At 40.9% G+C, this 20,407-nt stretch overlaps 1 long non-coding RNA gene across 3 annotated transcripts in view; it reads left to right on the forward strand.

Annotated features, from left to right (window-relative positions):
• Positions 1–19,304, forward strand: part of LOC114197886 (uncharacterized) — a 46,764-nt gene extending 27,460 nt beyond the window's left edge. The window contains exons 5-6 of one of the 3 annotated variants that reach the window (XR_003606979.2): positions 13,191–13,362; positions 18,083–19,304. This is a non-coding gene — a long non-coding RNA (uncharacterized LOC114197886). Of the gene's footprint in view, positions 1–3,259; positions 4,330–13,190; positions 16,153–18,082 lie in introns of those variants that run through there. The other 2 variants (XR_015766896.1, XR_003606978.2) reach the window with 2 other exon arrangements.
• The last annotated feature ends 1,103 nt before the right edge of the window (positions 19,305–20,407 follow it).

The following is a 20,407-nucleotide window of genomic DNA, read 5'->3' on the forward strand; positions in this document are numbered from 1 at the left end:
CTAGATATAGTTTGTTAAAATGGGCTCTTGCTTCAAGGAGTCTTAGGATGAAGACGCAATGCAAATGGCTTATTACAACATGGGCAGAGTAAGTGCCCAAATGCTAATGCAAATTAAGTATATTGGAACCAAAGACAAATGCAAAGATCATGTAATATCTGATTGCCTTCCACTTCTGCTCACTGCATTGAGAGTTTATTTCAGCAAAAGCAGTTAAAGAAGACAAATGGTATTCGTTAAGAAGCTGGGAAGAAATACCATCGAATCTGTAACTAATAGTCATCGGGGCTTAACATTTTATTGTAACCCACTTTTAGCTTGGGCACGAGAAGCGTTTCCATCCTTAATGAAAACAACTTTGGCAAAATGAAGAATATATACAATTGGATTTTTAGCAATACAAGAGCAATGCTCTCAGGAAATAAAGCTCCTGTTTATTGTCTCCTCCTGTGTGCTTTACATGTGTTATTACTGATCCCCACAGCAACCCTGCAGGTTAGTGTATCAGAAGAGAACCTTGACAGAAGTGAGGGGACATCTTGAACATTTCCCGTTTTCAATTCCAAAATGCAGACATGGCTTTTTGGCTTTCTTGAGTCACATTTCTTTCAAGAATCAGCTATTACTTGTGGATATTCTCATGTTTCATTTAAAAAACAATTTCCCCCCATTAGAATTTTAGTTTTATCTCTGCTTTGATAGCCATTTGAATAAACAAATAAACCAAAATTACCTTAGTGAAAGACTCCAAAGAACATGAGTAGGGAACAGGAGCTGGTCATGCTAAGCTAGCTCACTCAACTGTCAAGAGTTTGTTCCAGAATATCAAACTCCTAGAACTGCCCAGGCCTTGCTTATTCTTTATATATTCATATTCTACTGGCGTGAACATAAATTTGCACATCGTGATAAAGAAGCTTTATTATTCTATATCCAAAGATTTTAAAAGTTTAAATCTTTGGACTCGGTGATTCTGTTTCTTAGAATTTATTCGAGGGGCACCCGGGTGGCTCAGTCGTTAAGCATCTGCCTTCGGCTCAGGTAGTGATCCCAGGGTCCTGGGATCGGGCCCCGCATCGGGCTCTAGGAGGGAAGCCTGCTTCCTCTCCCACTCCCCCTGCTTATGTTCCCTCTCTCGCTCTCTCTCTCTCTGTCAAATAAATAAAATCTTAAAAAAAAAATTTATCCTAACGAACATAATCGTAAGAGCCACAAAAAAATTATGTGAATGCTGATAATAGTTTTAGCTAGAACAATATTTTAGTTAGAACAATAGTTTTAGCTTTAGTTAGAACCATAGTTCTAGTTAGAACTTGCAAGGTGCCCGTTAGCGGCGTATTAACTCTGAGCTCCAAATCCATCCTTCTTCACCTTCTCTGTGTTACTGTAGCTAAGCCCTCTCGGCATTTTTTTTGCCAGCGGGCTGGATGTTCAGTTTTATCAATAGAGGGCGCTGTAATGAGGTAGTTGCAGGAAGACCCTTTCAGGTTGCAGTCCTCCAGGCAGAGACCGTGAGAGCCTAGCAGTATTAAGGAAGAACTTGAGCTGCACCCTCGGGCCATCTCTCTCTATCAGCGGCCTCTTCGAAGCATTTTCATCTGTCTGTACCCACCAGCAATCATGGGGCCACTTCTACAGAGCACCTCTGGTCCCCTGCACGGAGCCGCAAGGGCAGACCAACTCCCTCTCAACCACACTCAGCCGCAGCAAGGAACTGCTTTTCCAGACCAGCACCAGCCTGGGCTCTCATGATAATGAGCACGTTACCGCACTTCCTTTGCTGTTAAATGGTGAGTTGGTTTTAGGCAATATTGTAAGGGACACCATAGCTTTGAAAAGTTGTCTTTTTTATTCGAGTGTTGTTGACATGCAATGTTACATTAGTTTCAGGTGTACAATGTAGTGATTTGAGAAGTTTATTTATATTTTTAATATAAATATAAATGATATAAAATAATATAAATATATTTATATTTGATGAATCAAATATTCTGTAGTGCTTGGTAGCCTTGGATGGTGGTGCTGGTGGAAGCACTGGAAGGAAGAGAAGGCGAAGGCATATCCAAAGTATGTGTTGATTTTGGTAAGGACAAATTGCTATCTGCTCTCAGGTAGTTGGGTTCTGATATAATTAATATTCTATCGGGTGTCTTGGCTAGTTTCCCCGAAGAATGGTGCTATAGCAAGGGCTTGGCATCAGACTCTGCTGCCGACGGGTTGGGAACTCAGCAGTGGAAGTGCGTTCAGCAGGGGGTGGCCTCGAGTGCAGCACTATGACCACCATTTATGGGCTTCTGGCATAGGCACTGGGATGTCTGAAGAGGGGGCTAGCCAAGAGTCACGGGATGGATCATCCTGTGCATATGGTCATTGAGAGTCTTCTCTGTAGTGTATGCTCTTTTGTGGGCATTAATGTGAGATCTGCTTTATTTTCATTCCCGTAAGTTCATCCACATACCTCTTTTCCAGACTTCCTTTTCTCTGGTCATCACATCTTTTTTCCTTAGAACATGCAGAAATGATGCTATGTGATATACAAGGCTAGTTTAGAAAAGGCCATGCTGGTTTCTCTGGAGATGATTATTTTGGGACCTGCCAGTGCTCTTCAATTCAAGTTCATCAGGAACACCTTTGCAGTTAAACAGGTTGCATTTATTACTTGCAGCAGGGAAGAATGAACATCATGGGAACTGTGGAGTGTTTCAGTAAGAAGGTGTTAGCAAGAACCTATTATAGGATTTGGGATTTGGTTGGGTGATTGGGGGAAGGTTTGAGAAAGCATAGATTTGGAGCACCTGGGTGGCTCAGTCAGTTAAATGTCTGCCTTCGGCTCAGGTCATGATCCCAGGGTCCTGGGATCAAGCCCCACATTGGGCTTCCTGCTTGGCAGGGAGTCTGCTTCTCCCTGTCCTTCTGCCTGCAGCTCCCCCTGCTTGTGCTCTCTCTCTCTGTCTGTCAAATAAATAAAATCTTAAAAAAAAAAAAAAAGCATAGATTTGGTCCAGATTGGATGCTGTCAGAAAGTGGAGTTAATGCTATGGTTGGATATTTTATAGATGTCATAGTGGCATTTTTACCTGTGCTTACACAACATTATGAAGTGGTCTTGTTTTATCTTATGGTCTCAGAGTAACCTTGTCTGAGGTCAGTATTCTATGAGATTGCTTATGTCCAACAGGAGAATAACATGACCTGGCTGTAAATGTCAGATCAGTTCCAAACACGAGGACATCACGTCTGAACATGAGCTCTTTTTCAGAACTTTCAACTGTCATGTTAGAAGTTTGGCCACCCAGAGGAGTGACTGCGTACATACATATAGAGAGAAATTGTCCAGAGTTTAAGTCTCCAGCTAATCAAGTCTTCCAACCTGGGTGACAGACATGTGAATGAAGACTTTGAGATGATCCCAACCCCAGCCATTGTCTGACCACAACTCCTGAGACCTGGACACAGTGAGAACTGCCTAGCTGAGCCCAGTTGACCTCCAGATTCAGGAGTAAAACAACTGTCATGGATTTGCACCACTATTTTGAGGGGATTTGTTGTGCAGCGATAAATAACTGATACAGTTGTCCTGTAAACAGTTAGCTCTGATCGGCCTGGAGCACAGGAGAGAGAGACTTGGCCTGGTGGTATAGATTAGGACATCCTTTAGCAAGGAGAAGGCTCTTGAAGTCACTGGAACCGATGAAGTCACTGGGGAAATAATGTACATTGAGAAAGGAAAAAAGGACCTATGATGCACCTTTAGTAACAACAGTGAGGGGATCAAAAACAAAGAAGCATTTGCAAGGAGACTGAGAAGGAGTGGATCAGGTGATAAGATGACGTCCAAGAGAGATGATATCAAGGAAGTCAAGACTGAGTGATTCCAGGAAGAAGGGCGTTTGCCACAGAGTCAAATGCTGTGGCAGGAGATCAAATAAGACAAAGATGAAAAGTGTCCTTGAGTTTAGCAACAATGAGTTTACATTGTTGGCAAAAGTAGTTTCCAGGAGGTTGGGGTACGTGAGTGGTAGGCCCAGGAGTGGTGGCAAAATCCAGATTGTAGAGTTAAGGGGGGAAGAGAAGAGGAGAAGGGGACCAAAGCCCAAGCTGTCTTACTATCATGTTGTCTTTTTCCATACTGTTTGCATATAATTCTTTTTCTACTATTCAGTAACCCATAGAACAATCACATCACGTCTTGAACCCTACAATTTCACAAGAGCATGGATAGATTATATCCTTATGTATATTTAATGTTATATTTTAACCTGTGGTTTCCAGTTATAAATATATTGTTCTGTGCCTCTCTGTGTATCTGTCATTATAAGCAATTCAAATATCCCATTGTTTATTTCTCTTACAATTAAAATAGTTTATCATTTAAAATAGTAACCTCTACTCAGTGTTCACTGGTGCCTTATAATTACTTCAGAAAAACATTTCAGTTTAAAAGTTATAAACTCAAGAGGCGTCTCTGCAGGAGGAATAGCTTACTTTTGCCAGAGAAGTCTGGGGAAAATTATTCTAGTCATAGCCTGCTAATTCATGGCCTGCTTGTCACGGCTCCCATTCCATTTCACCCTCCTGGGGGGCTGGAGTGGGACCCTGCTTATCCAAGTGGGGGGTCACGGCCCCCTTAGTGACAGTGAATGAGTTGCCAGGGGGTTGTGGAGAGAAATTCTTCCCAGTTCAACCTGTAAGTTGATGTGGCCATAATGGCCTCGTTTGGCTCCCCTAAGCCTCTTTTCCACCTCTTTTCAGGGGAAATCTTGCCCCATCTATTTTATTATTTGCTCATGGTTTTGTTTTCATAGATGTCTGGTGGCAAGCACTATGATGAGAATAGGAGTAAGGACTTTATTTATTTTTTTAATTTTTTAGATTTTATTTATGTGAGAGAGAGACAGAAGGGGCAGGGGGAGGGGCAGAGGGAGAAGGAGAAGCAGGCTCCCCGCTGAGCAGGGAGCCTGACACAGGGGCTCGATCCCAGGACCCTGAGATCATGACCTGAGTGGAAGTCAGACGCTTAGCCAACTGAGCCACCCAGGCGCCTGGGAGTAAGGACTTTATAAATGAAGAGTTTACAGTTCAAAGGACTTGAAATTTATTTTTCAAATGTCACTTCCAAGTGGGGCTTTACACATGGACAGAACACAATGAACAGATTTGGAGGATGACATGTAGTATATGCATTTGAAACTCCTGTCGGCATTCCTTAGCTGCACTTGCTGTAGCATCTTTTTACAAATCCGATGGTAATCTTGTAAGTATCACCGTAGAGTACACCGTAGTACTTAAAAACATTCTTTTGTGAGATGCAAAAGCTTAAAATCTATTATTTTTGAAAGCCGTTTTTGGCATTTCTTCATATGTCAGAATGCCAGAAACCTCCCAAATGGAAAATCCCTGGACATTTCTCAGCATCTGAGAAGGCCTGCCTGGGGCAGTAACTTTGACTCTCTGTGGCAGGAATCCCCCACAGGGTGTGGAGGGGGATCTGGTGAATGCTCAGAAGGATTTGAAAAGGTAGAAAGAAAACACTGTGTATTGAGCACATTTTTATGCTGTGCACTGTACTAGAGGCTCATATTCTACGTTTAATCATGTGTGGTATGAGGCTGAGAACACAAAGTGCTGGGCAGGATGGTCTGAGCTGTCATCAGAAGGGAAACCGTGGCATGTGGGATGTAAAACCAGCTTGTGATGGGGTTTGGGGTAAAGGTAGAGGAAAAAGATCTTGGCAAATTTATTCTGCACAAATACTTGTATTACCCTCGCTTAGGCACTTTTTGTGACTTTTTTTCTGGGTTCATCTGGTTGGCAGATGGATGCAAATGTCTTTTAGCCCTAAGGGAGGCACACAGAAGGCACACATGAATCATGGCTGTTTGATAAATAAAAGAAACTGAGCTTCAGAGGGTTTCTGGTGTGTGTGTGTGTGTGTGTGTGTGTGTGTACGCGTGCATGTGTTTGCATGTACACGTGCTTGTGCTGAACACACCACCAGTGTAAATCCGATTTTTAACTGGGAAGATTTCACGTACTTCTGTAGTGTGGCCCAAGTGGATATATTTTTAGAAATGAAAAGTAGAGCATGTTCCAAAAGTTCTTTTCTTCAGCCATCAGAGACAGCAAGCCTTTATTTATAGTAATTTGAGGTCCCCAAATACCTTCAGCAATATTAATGGGGCAAACAGAAAAAAATTAAGCAGTCGATGATTAGATCATGTGTTATTTTACAGAGAACTTGATTTCTCTTGCCTTTGGAAAATATAGGCCTACTTTTCTCAACTGTGATTAGAACTAATTCTTCTCTAAGATTTGCTTAAAAGGAATATTCTTGCCCAGGCAGCAGGAATATGGTCAGTGCAACTGACCTTGTGTCTTGGCCTTCATGATTCAAAGAAAAATACATACTTAGGTATCAGATCTTTGAATTCAGTAATATGCATTATAAAGGAAATATATATGCAATAGAAGTATGCATATAATGGAAATACACAATAACTAGAAAGTGGTCTACTATTGAGAGCCACTACTATATGCCAGATTCTTTACATCTATTCAATGCCTCATTTATATTCAAATAATCCTGTAAGGTACGTATTATGATCACTCTTTGTTCCAGTGGAGTGTCAAAGATATTAGGTAATTATTCCAAGGACACTGAACTGGTTAGTGGTAGAACTGGAAGTTTGAACCTAGGTTTGGCTGACTCTGAAGCTTGTATTCTTTCTACTCAGTCTCTCCCTCAAAATCCTAACAATTACTGGGGATGACAGAGTTGGATAACTGAGAAGGCCATGACGTTTATTACACAATAATGTCCATAGGGAAAGAACCATTTACTGAACTTCTACTTTCTTTCAGGCATGATAATAAATGAGGTGGTATCTAGAAATCAAAGATGAGGTGTCCCTGCTCTTGTGGAAACCATGGGCAGGAGGGAAAGTCTGAAAAGAATATTAGTGATAAGGATGTGGGATGTCAGGGGCTATGAGAAAGGTAAGGATAAGCGACTGCTGGGGCCTGGGAAAGGCCACAGGCTCTGTGTGCATGTGTGGTGTGTGTGATTGGGGTATACGTTAAAGGACATTCCAGATAAGGGAACAGCATGTACAAAGTCAAGGCGTTGACAGTATATGGCTTATTTGAGAAGCTGCAGATTGTTTGCAAATCATAGTTATGGGTGGCAGGGTGATGAGAAATGAGAATAAAAGGTCTCGAGAATGGTGAAATCAGGAATTCTACTTTTTGTAATGACCATAAACTTTCAAAATTGTCTTGATAAGATAAGTATTTTCCTTCTGCTTTTGATTTCTCTCTTTTGATGACACACTGCAACAGTCATAGTATTTTCCCAAAGAGGAAATGCAGTTAGTACACAAATATATGGGGAAAATAGGATTATTGGTTATGAAAGTAAAGAACAAAATTAACCCAACCAAAGAATAAAGCTAATGAAAATATCCAATATTGGTAAGAACAAGATGAGATAGGCATATTTGTGTTTTCCTGGCCAGTCTATAAATTGATTCAAATTTTTGTATACCCAATACATATTAAGATGTTTCAAATGTTTATGCCCTTGGATTCAATAGCATTAGTTTTGGAACTCTATAATAACAAAGTCTCTTTAATGGTGCATCATTAGAATCTGTCTAAGTAGCCATGGTACATCATTTTGATGCAACTTAATGTACCATTAAAAATTATGTTTACGAATAACATTTAAAATGCATTTCATACAATTCTAACTTAAAAAGTGGGGTACTGAAAAATACTGTATGTATTTTTTTCTCCCTCACTCTTCTATACTCTCTAAACGTGTACATTAAAAAAAGAAACTGGAAAGAAATCCACAGAACATTAGTGGTGGTATTTGGGTTTGGGTAGTATTACTAGGGATAATTTTTTTCTTTGTACTTTCATGCGTTTTCCACATTTCCTTTAGTGACTTTCTAACTTTTATGAAAGAAGTATTACTACATATTTTTTGTTGATGAGAAAGAAAAAATGTATTATAGAGCCCAATTTTATTTTATGTTTCCTGATGTCTGGTAAACTTCTCATATCTATAGAAGACAGATACGGCTGGGCTGGGCAGCAAGTGGATGATGATTTTTTAAAAATTCCCAGTGTTGGCAAACTTTCTCTTGGCATAGCTCTGCTGGACTTGAGTGAGATCTCTCCTAAGCCACTTGCCTCTTAGACTTTCTAGAAAGAGAAGTCATGAAAAATTACAATCTACCATCTACGAATTACTAGGTGCTGCAGGACCTACTAAACAGTATGACTCTTTATTTTGTGAATGACACTCCAAGGATACAGTGCCTCACAGCTAGTCTCACATCAAATGCAACCTTCTTCAACTACTGTTTCCTCAAAGATGCCTTGTCTTTAGAAAGTGAGGTGTTCGGGGAGGCAGAGACAGCGATCCAGTGACTTGAAAAGCCTCAGCCTTCCACATACCTTGCCTATTTCAAAACATCAAATCTGAACACGCATCTCTTTGTCAGGAATGGATAATTACAAAAGACCTCAGTGAAGCCTATCCAAATAAGAACGCGAAGCAAGAAAACACGAGCGTTGTGTAACAGGAGCACAAAGCCACTACTAGAGAACAAGCCAAGATGAGAAGACATGAGGTTCGCGGGTTGGTGCCCTTGTATCTTTCTGTCTCGGATCTTCCCTATGCTTTTAATTCTGTCACTCATAAAGAATCCAGCAATGTGTGGCTCTTTGATTCTATGGTATATAGGAACACATTCTCCTCGAGCCGTGTTTCTCAGCCAGGGATGATTTTGTCTCCTATGGGACATTTGACAAAGTCTGGAGACAATTTTGGTTGTCACAACTAGGGGGCTGGTGCAATTGGCATCTGGTGTGCAGAGGCCAGGCATGTGGCTAAATACCCTACAGATCAGAGGCCCAGCCACCCACAAAAAGAATTTTTTGGTCCAATGTATGAATGGGGCCATGATTGAGAAACCTGCCCTTAAGAGAAGAAGCCTAGAACTTCTATCAAATTTTTTGTTTACTCAACGAATGAGAAAAATTATGGGAAAAATAGGCACAAATATCAGCAGTCCTCCATGGTGTTCAGAATCCCTTAGGTCTGGATCACTTTAGACATTTGCTGCTCACCCACGTCAACCAGTTCGTCTACTTTCTGAAGTTTAGAGATTTCACCGGGACATGATTATTTAAATTCCTGTTGTTTTCTCTTTTCAAGAGCCGGTTTTAATTGCCTAGTGTGGAGATGTCTAAGATAGAGATCCCGTTTTTTTCCTTTAAGATTTTATTTATTTATTTGAGAGAGAGAGCGAGAGAGAGCGTACAAGCAGGGTGAATGGCAGAGGCAGAGGGAGAGGCAGACTCCCCACTGAGCAGGGAGCCCGACACGGGACTCAATCCCAGGACCCTGGGATCATGACCTGAGCCGAAGACAGATGCCTAAATGACTGAGCCACCCAGGCACCCTCTTAGCTGAATTAATTATTACTCTGATGGTTGTGAAACTATGATTTGCTGATTTGTATATTTTATCTCCATTTATTAATTGGAAGTCTGTAGGGAAAATTTTTCTTTTCCTTTTTTTTCTGAGTGCTGGACCATTTTCACTTACTCAAGATTTTCCTAGTCAACCCATCCTTCACCTGATAATCCAAGAAGTATGACTCCTCCCCCTGGTTCTGTCTGCCTCCATCCCCTGTTGGCAAGTTTTCTACAAGCTCCTCATTGTACTGGGGATGTAGTAGCTCCTAACAATTTCATAGTTAGAACACCCTATTCCTCTGAGCTCTTCATTTCTTAAAATTAATCTCTCTGTAGTAAGTCATAATAATCCAAGTCTGAATCATTCTTCTAGCATCAGTATAGAAGACTAAATTATGACAATATTAGAAGACTTATTTCCCAAAGAGCACCAAGAAAGCCTCACGGATATCTGACAATAACAAACATAGTCTGTTTTCTACCCAATATCCAATAGGGTCAGATACGTAGCTTGAAAATTGTCCTGAAAAACAAGTTAACAAATAATTTTACTAAAGAATCCTAGAAAGTAATTAGCAAAATCCCTTTTATTTTAAGTAGTCCAGGCCATGTTCTTGGATGTAGAAGATATTGCATAAATATCTTTGTAACTGGAAAATTATAAGAGAATGGGTATTACAGTAATAAGGAACCCCTGAATTTTTAAAAAATAAATATAGTCTAGAGCAGGAATAGCCACTGAGTAAATTCTGACATGGAATCTGAAGGAAATTTTTTGAATTTCTGTGATTTTCAGAGTTTTGTCTGACATGGTATAGATGATGATCATGTCCCCCATTCTAGAGACTTCATTTAGGTCTCCACTTAAATGCAACTTCTCAGAAAGTCCCTTCCTGGTATCCTGGTGAAAATATACCTTCTCTCCTCCCCCATTATCTTCTTATACTATTCCAATCCTTTTCTATCCTATGACTCTGATTTTCTATCTAAAAGGATCTTATTTATTTGCTTATACATTAATCATCTATCATTCCCCATACACTATAATGGTTGCTTTCATTCCATGAATAACTGAAGCCCAGGAGCCTAGGAATTATTTTTAAATCCTTCTTTTCCTTGTTCTTTCCTACAGGTCTTCTGTTTCACTGGCTAGTCTTAAGATTGTTATAATTCCAAATATGTCTTGAACTTGTCTGCCTCTCTCAGTGTCCACTGCCCTTGCTCTTGTCAAAGGCCACCATCAGCACTCAGTACACTGTAGGGGCCCCTGCCTGCCATCCCACCTCACCATACCCCTTTGTAACCCATCTGCACAGGGGAGCTGGAAAGACTTTTTTATTTTATTTTATTTTTTATATTTTTTAAAGATTTTATTTATTTGACAAGAGAGAGACACAGCGAGAGAGGGAACACAAGCAGGGGCAGTGGAAGAGGGAGAAGCAGACTTCCCACCGAGCAGGGAGCCCGATGTGGGACTCGATCCCAGGACCCTGGGATCATGACCTGAGCCGAAGGCAGACGCTTAATGACTGAGCCACCCAGGCGCCCTGGAGCTGGAAAGACTTAATAAAAATCCAGATGGTGTGTTCACTCTTGTGCTGGAACAGAGCCTGGCATATATGGGTTCTCAATAGTATTGGCTGAATGAATGGACAGACAGGAATAAATGAGCAGAGAGAATGAATTGGCAGAAAGTCTCCCTCTGTCTTAGCTGACCCAGAGGGCTAGGGACACTTGGTTAAGGTCACAGAGTTACCACATGTCCGATTTAGGACTAAAACCCAATTTTTCTAAGAATGGTCAAGGGTTTATTTATAGAAAACACATTGCCATATCTCATTCTTTCTTACTCTCAACAAATAAGTAGCATTTTACTTTACTTTAATGCACAGTCATTGTTCATCTTGATCGGAAAATTGATACCTATTTACTATAAAAGTTAAATTACTGGAGAGCATAAAGAAATTAAGGAGTAATTCATAATCCTCCTATGCATGAAACTTTTACTTTCATTTGTATACTTTTCTTCCCCATTTTTATTTTTTACCATAAGTATGCATTTATTTTTATAGTCAGGAAATATAGAGAGTTATATTGCTGTATAAAGAATTTCATTCCTGGGAAATAACGGCTGGTGATATTTTAATGAAATTTATTCTAATATTTGATGGGTTCGCTTGCAATGTGTATGCTATGAATTTCCATAATGTATGGAAAGACATTTCAGAAGATGCTAACTGTAAGTTTAAGAAAGTAGACTTCATGATTTTAAACATGGCCCACATGATTAATAAATATAAGAAATTTGCATACTATACCTAATCCCCTGAATTCTTATAGCAACTGGTTGTAAGAACTGCAAAATATTCACAGTTCTAGAAACCTAATTATTCCTTAGAAAAATCCTCTGAGAAAGGAAAAATAAACTTTACAGCTTTTTTATTAGGTAATGTAGCAATACCATAATTCTACCCATATATCTATATCTATCTTTAGAAGCCAATTAATAGGGCACCTGGGTGGCTCAGTCGTTAAGCGTCTGCCTTCGGCTCAGGTCATGATGCCAGGGTCCTGGGATCGAGCCCCGCATCGGGCTCCCTGCTCCGCGCGAAGCCTGCTTCTCCCTCTCCCACTCCCCCTGCTTGTGTTCCTGCTCTCGCCAACTCTCTGTCAAATAAATAAATAAAATCTTTTTTTTTAAAAAAAGAAGCCAATTAATATATATAAAATATTTGACATTTTCCCAGAGACTTTCTCTGCAGGTTGTTTTTGGATATATATATAAAGCAATGAAATAATTTATAATTTTTTTAAAGATTTTTATTTATTATTTTAGAGGGGGAAGGAGAGAGAGAGCAAGCGAGCAGGGGGAGGGCAGAGGGAGAGAATCTCCAGCAGACTCCCTGCTGAGTGCGAAGCCCATCCAGGGGCTTGATCTCAAGACCCTGAGATCACAACCCAGTGGAAATGAAGTCGGAGGCCTAACTGACTGAGCTATCCAGGTACCTCATGAAGTAATTTATAAACCTCATCACTGGTTTGCACATATTGGCAGAGTCACTCATGTGAAATATATGCTTAAAATTTATATAATTGCTTTAACATTTGTTATTAAAATAAACATTCTTACCTAATACATAGGGGAATAAATTAATGTTAACCTCAAAGTTATACTTTCTTAATTAAACAAGAAGGACTGTATTTATTTAAGATTACGTATCATACTCAAGCTGCCTTTGAAGGGAATTTTGTTTCCATTGTCCGTATTTTAAAATGGCTACTGTTTTCTCATTGTTCCTCTCAGTTCTTTAGGTGCTATCTATCCCTCACTCCAACAACCCAAATGAACCCCAATTTGCATCAGAATCATTTAAAATAGACCAAAGAACTAATTTCATAGCCCAGTTTTCAAAAGCATTGTCCACCTGCATCTAAAAAATGTATTTCTGTTGTTTTCAATCTAAAATTAAAAAAAAAATTAAGTGTTTAGCATAGTGTCTGGCACAGAAAAAGCACTTGATAACGTGTCTGACGATGCCTTTGTGATCACCATTTTTATTGATGACATATTGGTATTACTAAAGGTTAATGGGATGTCTGCGTTATGCGCCATAATTTTATCATTAGGGTGACTATATGGCATAGTGGGGGGTTCGTGGGGGAATCACGGTTTATGTCCATTGTCCCTGTGTCCTCTCCAGCTTTACATTTTAGCGCTCTCAACAGCGTCCTGATTTGGGTGGTCAATTGTCTGGTCACTGACGAACGTGCAAAAGGAACCGTGATGAGAAGGCCCATGATGTCACCACTCATCTCGTGATTTGGCCTCCGCTCTCTCCAGGCCAAGTGAGAGGTTGAGCAGCTTGAATGGCGGTAAGCTTCCCAAATGTGGGGAAGGACATTTAAAATTCATATACACACTCCAGGGCCTCTTACACTTTGTAGATGAAAATCAGACAACATATGAGAAACAGAGACCACAAGGCTCTATCTCCCATCACCCTTCCGGTCAGGGTATTTTTTAGTTGGGATTTGGTTTTGGAGAAAAACTTAAAGACATTTCTTAGACACGTCCACCTTCTCATTTGGCAGACAAGGTGGACCAAAACTGTGGTCACAGTGATGTTCGTGGATGTGGATAAAACTAGTGACACCTGAGTGGCAATCTTTTCCATACCAGCTGCTTGTGATTTATTTTTAGGTTGTGGGCATGACTTCTGTTCTTGCCTTTTCTTTTTTTTTCTTTCTTTTGCTTCAGGGTCTGTCTAATCTGTCAACTCAAAACTGTCCAGATAATTTCTTTGCCACCCTCCAGTCTGGCCCATCTGTTGCTGCTGTGGTTTGTCAACACACCTTGACGAAGTCCTATAATAACTTGAAATTGTGTCTTCCACTCTGTCTCCTAGGTCTTTGTGACCATGTCAAATGGGTGCACCATGTCACAAACTGTCCTCTTTTCTGTCCTTTCTTAGAGAAAGCTCAGTGTGGCTCCAAAAGCTCCTGGATTTAGCACTGGCTATATAATTTGTGGGGCTTAGTGCGAATGGAAAATGTAGGGTCTCCTTTTGTTCAAAAATTATTAAGAATTCCAAGATGGAAAGAGTAGACCGTTAAATCAAGCATGTGGCCCTTCTATTTCTGGAGTCCTGTGTACATAGACCTTGTGCCTTTGCAATTGGCCCCCCTTCTATCTTTCATCTATCAGTCTCCTTCATTCTCCTTCCAACTAACAGTTATGGACCACTATGCTTGCTATTGAAAATAAAAAATATGCTTACTTTTAGATTCTAATATCCCTACTTTTTAGATTCTGATGGCTAATATCCCCCATGAGGTAGATGAAATAGCACACACATTTGGGCTATATTTTTGTTTCCTTCAGATCATATGCTCATCTGTAATTTCCTGTACATCAGCCTTAAATTGCAAATTCTCTCCTCCATGTTCTTGTGATCTTTGTATGAACTACAGGAACCCAGCAGTCTCTATCTCCCTGGATCTCTTATCATTCCACGCTTGCCTGTTCCATTCCTACAGACAAGTTTGCTCACACCTGGGTAACAGATTATGCCAATAAAAGTGTTTGTTGAAGTGAGTTTAAGGCGGGGGCTCAAACTCCGATGTCTCTAAGGATTGGGCAGGTAATATGCCATAAAAAGTAAAACCACCACCGAGGGATTGGCTCATGACCAGAGAGAAAAAAGATGCCTACTCAGCCACAGAGGATTATTGCCATGTGAGATGTATTCACAGTGTTGTCAAGTCTTTTCGAAGAAAAGTTAGAAATCTAAAAAATTATATGAAATATTCTTTTTCTGTTGCCAAATAATTTCACTTTTGAAAAGACTCAGTATGGGCAGAGAAAAAGAATAGTGGCCCAAAGTTTACCCAAGAGATGTCAGTTTCTAATTTTTCTTTTTGGTCAGATTCAGTGAGATATGATTCATGTGTAATTCATATGTAATTAAATCACTCTTTTATGTATATAGTTTTGAGTTTTGACAAACACCTACATTTGTGTAACAATCATCACAAGCAAGATATAGGACAGTCCCATCATCACCAAAAGTTCCCTCTGCCTCTTTGTGGTCAGTTTCTCCAGCTCCTGAACCACTGGTATGTTTTCTGTCTTTATAGTTTTGCTTTTTCTAGAATGTCATAGAAATGGAATCATGTACCATGTAGGCTTTGAAGACAGGCTTCTTTCACTTAGCATAAAGCATTTGAGATTTATCCATGTTGTTGTGTGTAGCTGGGTGGTTTTTATCTGATTTTCAAAGGTATTTTTCCTTCCTTCCTTTCTTCCTTCCTTCCATCCTTCCCTCTCTTCTTCCCTCATCCATTCCCCTTTTTCTCTTTCCTTCTTCCTTTCTCTCTCTTCTTTTGAATATCAATTGTACAAAAGTGGCTTAATCTTGATACTTGTTTCCTAACACACCAACATTATTGACTCATGCATGACTTTTATTTTAATAGCTTTATTGAGAGAAAATCGATACATGATAAACTGCACATAGTAGTACAATTTGAAAACTTAGATGGATGAAAACTAACACTACCACCATCACTGCATTTTCTAGAATTTCACATAAATGAAATAATACAGCAGGTCCTCTTTTTCTGTCTAGCTTCTTTCACTCAGCATGATCATTTTGAGATGCATATACATGCTGTTGTGTGTATCAGGAGTTTTTTCTTTATTATTGTCAATTAACATTCCATCGTAAGGATCCATCGCAGTTTCTCTATTCACTGGTTGATGGACATTGGGTCATTTCCAGTTTTGGTTGCTGTAATCATTCATGTAAAGTCTTTGTAGGGACATAAGCCTTTATTTCTCTCGGGTGAATATCTTAGAGTGGAATAGCTAGGTCATATAGTAAATGTCTTTAACTTTTTAGAAGTTGCCAGACTCTTTTCCAAAGATACGCCATTTCACACACCCACCAGCTGTGTATGAGAGTGCTGTTTCTTCCCATACCCAACCCTCAGTATAGCCAGGTTTTAAAATTTTAACCATTTTAATAAATGTGTAATGGGGGGCACCTGGGTGGCTCAGTTGGTTAAGCGACTGCCTTCGGCTCAGGTCATGATCCTGGAGTCCCGGGATCGAGTCCTGCATCGGGCTCCCTACTTGGCAGGGAGTCTGCTTCTCCCTCTGACCCTCCCCCTTCTCATGTGCTCGCTCTCTCTCATTCTCTCTCTCTCAAATAAATAAATAAAATCTTTTAAAAAAATGTGTAATGATATCTCACTGTGGTTTTAATTGCATTTCCCTAATGACTAATGATGTCAAGTGTTTCTTCTTTTTTATTTTATTTTATTTTTTTATTAACATATAATATGTTATTTGTTTCAGGGGTCCAGGTCTGTGATTCATCAGTCTTACACAATTCACAACGCTCCCCATAGCACATACCCTCCCCAATGTCCATCACCCAGCCACCCCATCTCTCCCACCCCCACCACTCCAGCAACCCTCAGTTTCCTGAGGTGAAGAGGGTTAAGAGTCTCTTACGGTTTGTCTCCCCCTCCAGTTTCAGCTTGTTTCATTTTTCCCTCCCTTCCCCTATGATCCTCTGCCTTGTTTCTCAAATTCCACGTATCAGTGAGATCATATGATAATCGTCTTTCTCTGATTGACTTATTTCGCTTAGCATAATACCCTCTACTTCCATCCACATCATTGCAAATGGCAAGATTTCAATTTTTTGATAGCTGCATAATATTCTGTTGTGTATATATATGCCACATCTTCTTTATCCATTCATCTGTTGATGGACATCTAGGCTCTTTCCATAGTTTGGTTACTGTGGACATTGCTGCTATAAATACTGAGGTGCACGTGCGCCTTTGGATCACTACATTTGTATCTTTGGGGTAAATACCCAGTAGTGCAATTGCTGGGTTGTAGGGTAGCTCTATTTTCAACTTTTTGAGGAACCTCCATCAAGTGTTTCTTCTTGTGCTGATTTGCTATCATTATCTTCTTTGGGGCAATACCCATTTAAGTCTTTTGTACATTTTTGGGGGGGTTGTTTTCTTATTATTAACTTTTGAGGGTTGTTATATATATTCTATTATTTATTCTGATTATGAGTCCTTTTTCAGATATATGATTTGCAAATTTTTCTCCCAGTCTGTGATTATCTTTTCATTGTCTTAATGGGGTCTTTTGAAGAGCAGACACTTATAATTTTAATAAAGTCCAATTTATAAATCTGTTATTTTATGGATTAAACATTTGGTGTTACCTCAAAAAATTTCTGCCTAATCCATAGTCTTCTATGTTTTCCTCTAGACTTTTTATGTTTTTAGGTTTTACACTGGGTCTATGGTCCATTTTGAGTTAATTTCTGTATATGGTATAAGATGCAGATTGAAATTCTTTTTTTTAGTGTATATCCAATTGTTCCAACACCGTTTATTAAAAAGACTATTGTTTCTCCACTAAATTGTCTTTGCACCTTTGTTGAGAATGCTTTGACCATATATATATATGTGAGTCTATTTCTGATTTCTCTCCTGTTCCAGATGCTTGTGATAGCCTGTTGGCTTCCCAAGTTCCCTCTCTGTCTTGGGTCTTTCCCACAGCCTCTACCCATTCCCGGTATTTGTCAGTTTCCCCCAGATCAGCAATGGACTCCCAACATCATAAATGTCTTGTCTTATGCCTGGCTTCTGCATGGGTATACCAGGTACTGGGGGTGGACTGAGGTATCTTGGTTTTAATTCCTGAAGTGAATGTGGCCTGATCAGGGCCTTCAAAGACAGGGCAAACAGATATGGTCAGGAAGGTCCCTTTGGCAGTGGAAATTGGATGCTTTCCCCCATGAGAATACAAGGTTTTTATCTCTCCAATACCAGAGAACATATTGGGCATTGACATCCTATAGTCAAACTCTGCAAACTTCTATCAGTGAATCCTGCCTTTGGGGAAGAGTATTCAAACCAGTACTGAGGGGAAACACCAAGTGGGTACCCCAGTGAAGAGTGGTAGCTGTCAAGCAATATAAATCGCCTGGGGGTATAAAGGAATAGAAAAAGCTATCTGAGAACTGCACTGAATAAGTATTGTACGCCCTGCCCATAGTGTTTCCATTAGCCCAGTATGAATGGTAAAAGAAGGCAGATGGCTCATGGCAGTTGACTGTGGACTACGAAGAAATTAAACAAGGTGATGACCCCATCAAACAGCTGTGCCCCACATTGTATTTGTGACTCCAGAAGACACTATGGCAGAGACAACAGGAGAGAGTGCCCCTAGGATTTTGGTCCCAGCTTTGGAAGGGGCAGAAACCTGATACAGTCTCATAGAGGACAGCTCCTAGCTGTGTCCACAGCACTCCTCCAGGTAAAGCCTCTCGTGAAGCAACAGCGAGTCAAGGTAAGAACTTTCTTCCTCTCAAGGGATGGGTTGAGCATAGGTTCCATCAACCCCCTGCTGTGGCTCAAATTCCCGCTTTAAGTGCATGCCTCTTTGCAGCAGAGGGGCACCCTGTCCACCAGCCCACTGTCTCTAGAAATTCAGGTACTCTTGAGGATGTAGACCCTCCAAACGCCCCTGCTTCTATTCCTTTGGTGGCCCCTGCCGAGAGACAATGAAAGTTCCCCCTGATGCCAGGTATACAGATGGGCCTAGCAGGGGCAAGACACCCACATGCACTGCAGTCACTATTCAGCCCAACACTGACACCATCTGGTTGGAAGAAGGAATGAATCACAGCAATCAATAGGCTGGACTTGGAGCGGCTTGGCTGGTGATTGATTACTCACGCACCCTGACCATTAACCCTTTTCACTCATAGTTGGGCTATCTAAAAAAAGATTAACCTTATGGCTTGGACAATGGGAAGCCAAGGTGTCTATGATCATGGATCCTCATAGGGGCACCATACGTGGAAAGACATTGGGTTTGCCTGTGAGAGCCTGGGGCAGTCGTCCTTTTCCATATTCTGGCCCATAAGGCATTGACACACCCTGGCAATCAGGCAGCTGATGCCTTAGCTTAGGCATAAGCCCTAGTAACTAACCCTTTAGTAGATACAGCAGATGGGGTACGTGGAAAGAGTAGCCACTGCAGTGCCCAAGTGGGATGACACATTGCCAAGGATGCTTCCTTGCCCTTGAAATACAGTGCCTTGGTCAATGCAGTAACAAACAGCGTGTCCTGTGTGACCTGAGCAATGCCCAAGGCCACTACCAAAGGAGTCTGTGGGGTCATCCACTGGAGTTCTCAACCAGTGAGGGATTGGCAAATTGATTATATTGGCCCCCTGCCTCCTAGTAAGGATCCTAAATGTGCCTAGCTCTCTGAGTATGACTTATTTGGCCTAACCCAAGCTTTCCCCTGTTGCCACGCAAGCCAGTCTGCCACCATTAGGGGATTAGAGAAACTGAGTACCATGTACGGATACCCTTGCTGAATAGACAGTGATCAGGGGTCACATTTTAAGGGTCATGATGTGCAAGACTGGGCAAAAGTACATGACATTGAACAAAGATTCCATTGCCCCTATAACTGCAGGCAGCAGGTTTGGTAGAAAGGAGAAGTCATGGTAAAGCAGCAGATTAAATTACCAATAGGTTAAAACCACCTTGGCGGGGCAAACTAAAGTATTATCCCAGGCTTTGATACATTAGAATGATCAACTGGTAGGTCCTGTTGTCCTGTGTGCCAGACTGCGGACACCTGCTCAAACACACAACACTATAAATGTATGGAAGTTGCAGGAGATATCATTGCCCCGACTCTCACTGTGGATCAATATGCCATGCTGCTGAAAACACCAAGCCCCTTCACGCCAGGGAGAGATGTTATCTACTGAAATCTGCCATAGGACATCCCACCTTGATGGGTGAGTTACCTTGTATCTCTGAGTGAGGAGGAATTGCTCAATCTCTACCAGGATCCCATTGTCCTGCTGCAAGCTGGACCTATGGAAACACACCCTACTGGAATACAACATGCACCTTTGAGGGAGGGGGAAAAGACAGGGGTGCTAGGCTGGCATATCCAACCCCCTGTCCACAGTGCTGCCTTCTATAACCAACATGCATGGTCAAGTTCCTAAAGCTACAAGCCCCAACATTAACTTCAATAATCAGGCCACAGGTGTAATTCTTACAGAAGGGAAAGACCTTCCCATACAAGTTCATACTAAGTATCTGTCATTTTGACCTTAAACTTCTGCTGCTCCTGTGGTATCCAGTCACGGGCACCTGATAGAAATGTCTTTCTACGGTGGGTCCACTTGTATGCCCAACAAAGGAATCAGTCTAACTGCTAGAAATGTGGGCAGCTGCCCCTCTCTAGCTCTGCAGGACTGCTATGGTGGGTATCTCCCTTCCAGGTTGGGGATTAGAAGGCACTAAAGCAGTACATTAAGGGAGAACAAGCTAGGATTGGCACTCTTAA

This window comes from Eumetopias jubatus, unplaced genomic scaffold, assembly GCF_037043125.1.
Source record: "Eumetopias jubatus isolate StellerSeaLion01/CBP00866 unplaced genomic scaffold, mEumJub1_p1.0 scaffold_15, whole genome shotgun sequence".
Classification (NCBI taxonomy): domain Eukaryota; kingdom Metazoa; phylum Chordata; class Mammalia; order Carnivora; family Otariidae; genus Eumetopias; species Eumetopias jubatus.